Source organism: Rana temporaria, chromosome 1 (genome assembly GCF_905171775.1).
Source record: "Rana temporaria chromosome 1, aRanTem1.1, whole genome shotgun sequence".
NCBI lineage: Eukaryota > Metazoa > Chordata > Amphibia > Anura > Ranidae > Rana > Rana temporaria.
Genome location: NC_053489.1, coordinates 361,122,439 through 361,129,937, shown reverse-complemented (window position 1 = coordinate 361,129,937; position 7,499 = coordinate 361,122,439). Strand labels below are relative to the sequence as shown.

General features: G+C 44.6%; 1 pseudogene; it reads right to left on the bottom strand.

Moving 5' to 3' along the window:
• Window positions 1-777: 777 nt before the first annotated feature.
• On the bottom strand, window positions 778-5,215 carry LOC120927843 (annotated as a pseudogene).
• Window positions 5,216-7,499: the final 2,284 nt, after the last annotated feature.

Here is a 7,499-nt window from a genome sequence, read left to right as displayed (position 1 = left end):
TTTTACACTGATGCAATTTTCAGGCATTTAAGCGCTAGAAATAGCCTCTAAATAGCGCCTGAAAACCGCCTCCCATTAATTTCAGTGTGTCTTTTCACACCGGGCGGTGCGTTTGCGGGATATTAGGAAAAAGCAGCATCTTTGGGGCAGTTTGTATACAGCGCTCCCAAAATGCTCTGCCCATTGAAATGAATGGGCAGTGCTTCCAAAGCACCTGGAAAGCACTTTGGAAGCGCAAAGACATTTTTACCCCTTTTTTGGGATTAAAAGCGCCCCGCTAGCAGCCAAAAAAAGCCGATTGGACAGCACTAAAGCGCCGCTAAAATGAGCAGAGCTTGAGCGATAACGTGGTCGCGGTCCCAATGCGAAAGGGGTCTTACACAAGAGAACAAGAGTTGTAGGATCACGTGACCAGACCATACATAAAAAGGTAAATATACAGATGTTTTATAAACAGAGTATGCAGCATAGGTAGGAGGAGGGAGGTGGGAACATTTTTAGGAATATTTCGTATTAAGCTTCACTACCACTTTAACTTCTGAGTTTTGGTATATTCATTTGCTCACTTCTGTGTATTTAAAATTAATTTGAAGCATAGACATGGACAGACATGGTAAGGAATTCACAGGACTTCTTTACTTAATCACACACAGGAATACAGGAACCATAGATGATAAAGAAATACATAGCTCTACCAGAAATATACACAAGTGAACATATTTACAATGCTTCTGACATAGACATTCTCAAACACTTGCAAAAACATTGCTGTCAAATCAGGGTGTAAAGGATCCAAACATGTTTTTAGAGTACGGTTCATTAGGTTACAACCATACAAAGAGTGCTTGAGCATGATGTCACATGTTGTTGCAGAAGGGAATTTGCAAGTCTCTGATTCCAATCTCCTTGAACAATTCTCTTCAATGAGTCTTTGGTGGTCTGAACCATGCATTCAACTTGACAATTTAATGATGGGTGGAACGGTGCCATTGTAACATGTCGAATAAGATTGCTTGCCATAAAGGTTTTGAATTCTGAGGAGGTAAATTGTGTTTCATTATCAGACAAGATTGTATCTGGCAACCCATGTGTAGCAAACAGCCTCCTTAAAACTCTTATGACGGTGGCTGAGGTGGGGATGTAACTGATACCACTTATCGACAACTAAAAAAAATGTCCTTGAAAAGGCCCCGCAAAATCTATATGCAACCGTGACCATGGTGACCTAGTCACTTCCCAGGGATGTACTGAGACTTTAGGTGGAGCATGATGGGTGGATTGACATATTAGACAGTTTTGTACCCACTTCTCAATAACTTCATCCATTTTAGGCCACCAAACATAACTTCTGGCTAACTCTTTCATGCAGACTATTCCAGGATGTCCTTCGCAGAGAGCATGCAGTACTTGAGCTTGTCCTGCCTTTGGAATTTGTACTCTGATTCCCCATTAAAGGCAACCTTTATAGGCAGACAGTTCCATCCCTTCCACGCCCAGTTGAGCACACAGGCCAGCACGGGATCTTTAGCAGTCATACCAGCAATGTCTCTAGCATGTAACGGTGGGCTTGGAATGGATTCCAACATGAGAACCTCAGGCACAGAAGGTACAAGGAAATCAGGAGAAAACAAAGGCAACTGGCTCAACCCATCAGCATGAGTGATATTCATGCCAGGACGATTTTCAAAATCACAGTCATAGGCATTCAGCATGAGCGACCATATGAGCATTCGTGGGGGAAAGAATTTGAGGAGTGGGAATACTTCTGGTGAACAGACCCAGGAAAGGCTTATGGTCTGTTACAATGGTAAACCTCAGCCCATTCAAATAGCCATGATTTTCTTTTTTACCCCAGACACAATATCTAAAGCATCCTTGTCAATTTGAGCATAGTTCCTCTCTGTCATTGACAAGGTCCTTGAATAGAATGACAGGAAAAGGGGCAGTTCTAGCCCCCCTTTTCCTCATGGGAGAGCGACGGGGGACAGTGTTAGGTCCCCCCTGGGGTTTTTTCTTGGCTCCCTGTGAGGAAATTAGAGCATTTGGCCTTTGGGTGACCTTTCCTGGGCCCCGTGATCAAGTCCTATTGGATGAAACGTTGGGAGGAGGCGCGCTTGACGTCACCGCTTGTGAGGAACAGTTCCGTACCGGTCGGAACTTTGTTTGTCTGCTGATATATGTCTACCTACCTGTAAGTGAGCTATTTTATTTATTAAATTTATCAAACGATATCACACCATTGTGGCCTTTTTTCTCTGATGGTTGGACCATTGCCCTGAGTGCCTTTCTGAAGATTGCTGGACGTGAGGTTTCCCTACAACAGCTGCATAGCCATCTTCCATGATTTCATTGCCCTTATTCACATGAATCTGGTAAGGACCAGTGTGTTCTGAGGTGGAGGTTTTTGTCACACTGTCCGTTTGCCAGTCACTTGGGGTGTTTATCTTTTTATTTTATTTTACAATATCACACTATTGGAGCTCTTTTCTTTTTTTGGTTGCTCACCATTGCTGGATCATCAGGTGTCTGCGTCTGGCTGTGGATCCGTTCCCCTGTCTAGCCCAGGTGTATGGCTATCCGCTCGTTTTGATCGTGTGGATCATTAACTCCGGTAAGGGTCTGCAACACCAGGCATCCTGGATTAATTTTTGGTTTCTCTACATTTCTTTGCTTGAACACGTTTTCAACAGCTGTTTTTACAATGAACTGTTTCATCACCTTTTTTTACATTTTTTGCACATCTGAAGAAATCCTCTAGATTGTTTATTGGACTTCCTTTTTTGTTGTTTTTTCACTGGGGATCTGCATAAGACACAGTTTGTTTTCTTCAGCGCAACTCCACCTTTTACCCTGAATAGAAAGCCTGGGAAAGGTCAGTTTAAACTGGCTCATTTGTCCCCCAGGTGACCTTTCCTGGGGGATTTTTGGTGGGCTCTTTGTACTTTGGGAGACCCTTCCTGGGCTTCTGGACAGAAAACCCGGGAAGGGTCAGTTCAAACCAGTCGGAACCAGTGGGTTTTTAGCCCGTTTTGGGCTATTTAAAGCGGGTTCCGTTCAGCCCAGGCTCATTCGCCTCAGAAGACATTGGAGCTGTGGTGTTCACCTCCCCCCCACCCCCCCCACCCCTCCTCTTTTCAGAATATATCTTGTCGCGGTTGTTTTCTTATGTGGTAGTGTCACCTTTGTTTAAAAAAAAAAGTGTTTAACAGCAAAGGGGGACTAGCAATGCTCATATTTATTTGATTATATATTTATGTTAAAAATATCTTTTTGTTAAGTTTGGTACAAGTGTGCTAGCTGGGTAATTGTGTTGGCAGCCCGAGCCGTAGTGGCTAGGTTAGCTTTAATGCTTTATTTAATGCTTATTTATTTATATTTTGTTGATAATATTTATCACAATATTTTGAAACCAATATTAAACGCGGCCTTTAACATCCAACAGTGGTCTGCTGTCTTTTATTTATTTATTTATTTAAAGTGTTGAGGGTTAATTCCCGTCTGCTATCCCATGCAATAGGAGCCTCAACACCAGTTTCCAAAACATGACTCAAAACAGCTCCAATGCCATATGTAAAAGAATTGCAGGTAAGAGTGAGTCCAGCGCCGTCCGCAGCAGAGGACGAGCGATCGCTCGTCTCTCTGCTGCTCCCCCCACCATCCTCAGTGAGGGAACCAGGAAGTGAAGCGCTCCGGCTTCACTACCCGGTTCCCTACGGCGCATGCGCGAGTTGTGCTGCGCCGCTGATTGGCTCCCGCTGTGCTCTGGGAGCCGAGTGTTCCCAGAGCACAACGGGAGGTGACGTCATGCCCGGAGAAAACCCGAAGCTCTGTGGCCGGAAGTGGGTGCAAATACCTGTCTTTAGACAGGTATCTGCACCCCCCTCCCCCCTGAAAGGTGTCAAATGTGACACCGGAGGGGGGGAGGGTTCCGATCAGCGTGAGTTCCACTTTAGGGTGGAGCTCTGCTTTAAGCTGGAGAGTGTAAAATCGGGCTCACACAGAAACCAATCAGCTTCCAGGTTTTATTGCCAAGGCTTAATTAAACAAGCAGAGGCTAGAAGCTGATTGTTTTTTATGCAGAAGTGAGCCTGATTGTGCACTCTTCATCTTTAGTAAATAAACCCTATAATGTACAAGTAAACTGTCAGAAGATAACAACTTTTTTTGCAGCATCGAAAGCTGTAGAATGAATGTCAGTCCACTTCCTTTGAACATCTTTATCTAGTAAACGATGCATGGGTTCGACAACAGTGGCTTTGTCAGGCAGAATTAGTTTTTTAATTAAGTAACCCTAGGAAAGCTTGCAGCTCTTATTTATTTGTTGGGACTGGAGCGTTATGGATAGCTTCAACCTTAGAATAAGTTGGATGAATTCCGTGTTCATCAATTCTGTATCCAAGGAAATACATGCCGTTTACCCCAAAAACACACTTTTTTAAGTTTGAGACTAGCAAGAAAACGTTTCAAAACAAGTTATAGTTGTGAAGCCAATGACTGAATGCAATCCGCTCCAAAAAGAACATCATCAAAATAAGGTACTACACCTGGAAGTCCATATAAGGGGTCCTCTATTCATTTCTGGAATATGCCGAAAGCAGTGAAAACTCCAAACTGCAAACGTTTTGCTCTGGAAAGCTCCTTGTGTGTTATTATTGTTTGTGCATCCGCAACGTCGTCATCCACAGGTAATTGTTGGTAAGCTTGTGCCATATGCAGTTTGGCCAATACCTTCCCTTTTGCTAACGTAGTCAGAATTTCATGTACAGCTGGAATTTGATAGGGATGTTCCTGCAGTACTTTGTTAATTGTACATTTATATTCAGCACAAATTCTAACATCACCATTTGACGTCAATACTGGAACTTTTGGGGTACAGCACTTAGGGTGTGTTACAGGTTCATGTATACCTTGCTCCACAAAACGTGTAATCTTAGCATCAATTTTTAGTCTGAGAGCTATTGCAACTTTGCACGGTTTCATACTCTGCACTCAGTCCTCTATCACATTCTGCAGAGTAACTGGGGATACATTATGAACTCCCGATAATGAAATTCCAAGGAGTTCAAACCACTCTCTACCCAGCAAACTTGCTCTTTGTCCCTTAGTAATTATTAAGCGTAAGCATCCTCTGAAATTTCATATTTCACTGGAACAAAGCAAGCACCTCAACTTACACAACTTGCCAACTTGTTTGTTGTAGTTGTAGCGGGGTCATCCTGTCAGAGTCTTACGACAGGTCATCCCCGCTGGAACTTTATCCATTTTCTGTAAATATGTAAGATACCCTTAAGAAAGTTATGCATTGTGGGAATGCAAGTAGCAGGAGATATGGACTCCATTGACTCGTAGGAGAAACAGACTACACTTCCCACAATGCCCTGTGTTATTGGAACATGGGACACCTCCGCACAGACTTATGGGGGGAGTTATTTAAGGAAAGGGAGTGGCTGATCTCGCTCTCTCGGGACCTGCACTTCTCTCCTCTGCGGAGCTGCTGACGGAGTACAGCCGTGCTGTTAGGCCAGAAGCCTGGGCCTATCCACGTGAGACCAGCCGTCCAGACGGAAGCAAGACTCCAGCATCCGGCCCGTGTTCCTAAAGATTGAGGAGGCAGCCCAGCTGACAACTGAAACAGTGGAGCACCCCTCCCGTCCGGCATCCTTTGTGCCGTGGAGCAGTCTTTGCCAGCGCGTCCTTTTCTGAGGAGAACTCAGGTGGATCGGCCTGACGCGTGAGAGAGCACAGGCTCAACTTCAGACTTTCTGTTTAGTACAGACACCTAGCGCCATCTCACAGGCCACAGACACTTGTTTGGCCTATAGCCGGATATTAGGCCCATTTAACTGTTCCAGTGTTACACAGAAGTGGTTGACGCTGACGAGCGGTCAATCCACCAACCTTCAGCTATCCCATACATTTTGTTGCTTAGTTCTTTTCCCTAATTGTTACTTATGGATTACAATTTTAACATGCACCAACCGGTCGCAACGTGTGTATTAACTGTTCTGTAGGACTGCCCGCTAGAGGGCGCTCGCGAGCATAGACTGCCTGCTATTAGATTAGATGAATGGTACCATTCATAGGTTCAACTCTATTTTGCTTACATTAATTGCTGACTCCCGCAAGGGCCCTTGCGAGTCAGATTAAGTCATAATTTGCCAGTGGTGTTTATGTTTCAGACTTATGTTTACCTTTCTTGAGTTTCTAAACAGTAAACTTATCTCTCTGATATTTAAATATATTCACTGTGCGGAGTGTATTTTTCTCGTCTGGAGGGACCGTCCTTAACTGCAGGTAACTTTATTGCTACATTGTCAATGTGTATTGTATGCCTGCTATTGTGACCCCAGCCCAGCAGGGGTTACAATATCTTATTCTCCAGACTTCTGATGTGTCAAGGGAGGGTTCGAGTCAATTAAATAGGGGTGAGTTAAGACAAAAGAGAGTAGATCCCAAATCAATCAGCGGCTCCTTTGGGGGTAGCGCTACACGTGGGGGCTCGTCCGGGATTCTACTTCTCAAACCACCTATTACCCCCTAAGATTGAACCCTGCCCTTATCAAGAACAACCATGGATACAGTCACTGCAACCAAGTGCTGCCAAAGTGAAGGTGTCTCCTTAGAGAAAGGCTTAGTTGTGGTACGGGGAGAAGTTTGGAACAAGAAAGAAACATGCACAGTCTTAGAAACTCTGTCCCAGGGCCGGAATTTCTGGGTGATCCAAATAGAGGTGGATAAGCTTAACCCACACACCTATGCCTTATGCAAATGGCGAGGGGAAGTTCCAGATTTCCTGAAAGTACCTAGTGCGAAAACCAACGATGGCAAAGAACTCTTTCTGATACTACCCGAGCAAGAACCAGAGGATCATGGAGAGCCTCAGAGGACCAGCTTTAGAAGCCATACGTAATCTAAAGCTCAGCAAAACCAATTGCACCGCTCAAGATTATCTGGATGTCCTACAGAATGTGTTAGGGAGAATCGAAGACATCAGTGAACTCCGCTGTCAGCTGGAACACTAAGCTATTGGAATTTGTCAGTCGTCTAGATAAGATCCTGCACCGGATGCTGCTAAAAATGGGAATGAAGCCAAAAGATGTGGATGAAACACGCTTCCAACAGATAATAAGGGGAGCCCAGCCCATGGACCCCATTGTCTTCCAATTGAGGACCCAGAAGGGAAGCGATGTGTTAAAATATCTTGACCTGATCCGAGTCATTCGGCAAGAGGAGGACCTCTTAGATCAGAAGAGCAAATACCAAGCCATGGAAAATTCCACACGGGTGCGTGTAGTGGCCACTGAGGATAGTGACTCCCGAGTCGAGCTCTTGGAGACGCAAGTGTCTCAGTTGACGGAAATAATAACTGTCCTATCAGGCCAAGCAGGGTTCCCCCCATACCAACCTAGAAGTGATAAAGCCGAGAAGCCCCGCCTATAGGTTTTACAATTCTCGAAACAACCCAAGAAGGCCTGATGTCTGTTTCAATTGTGGAGGGA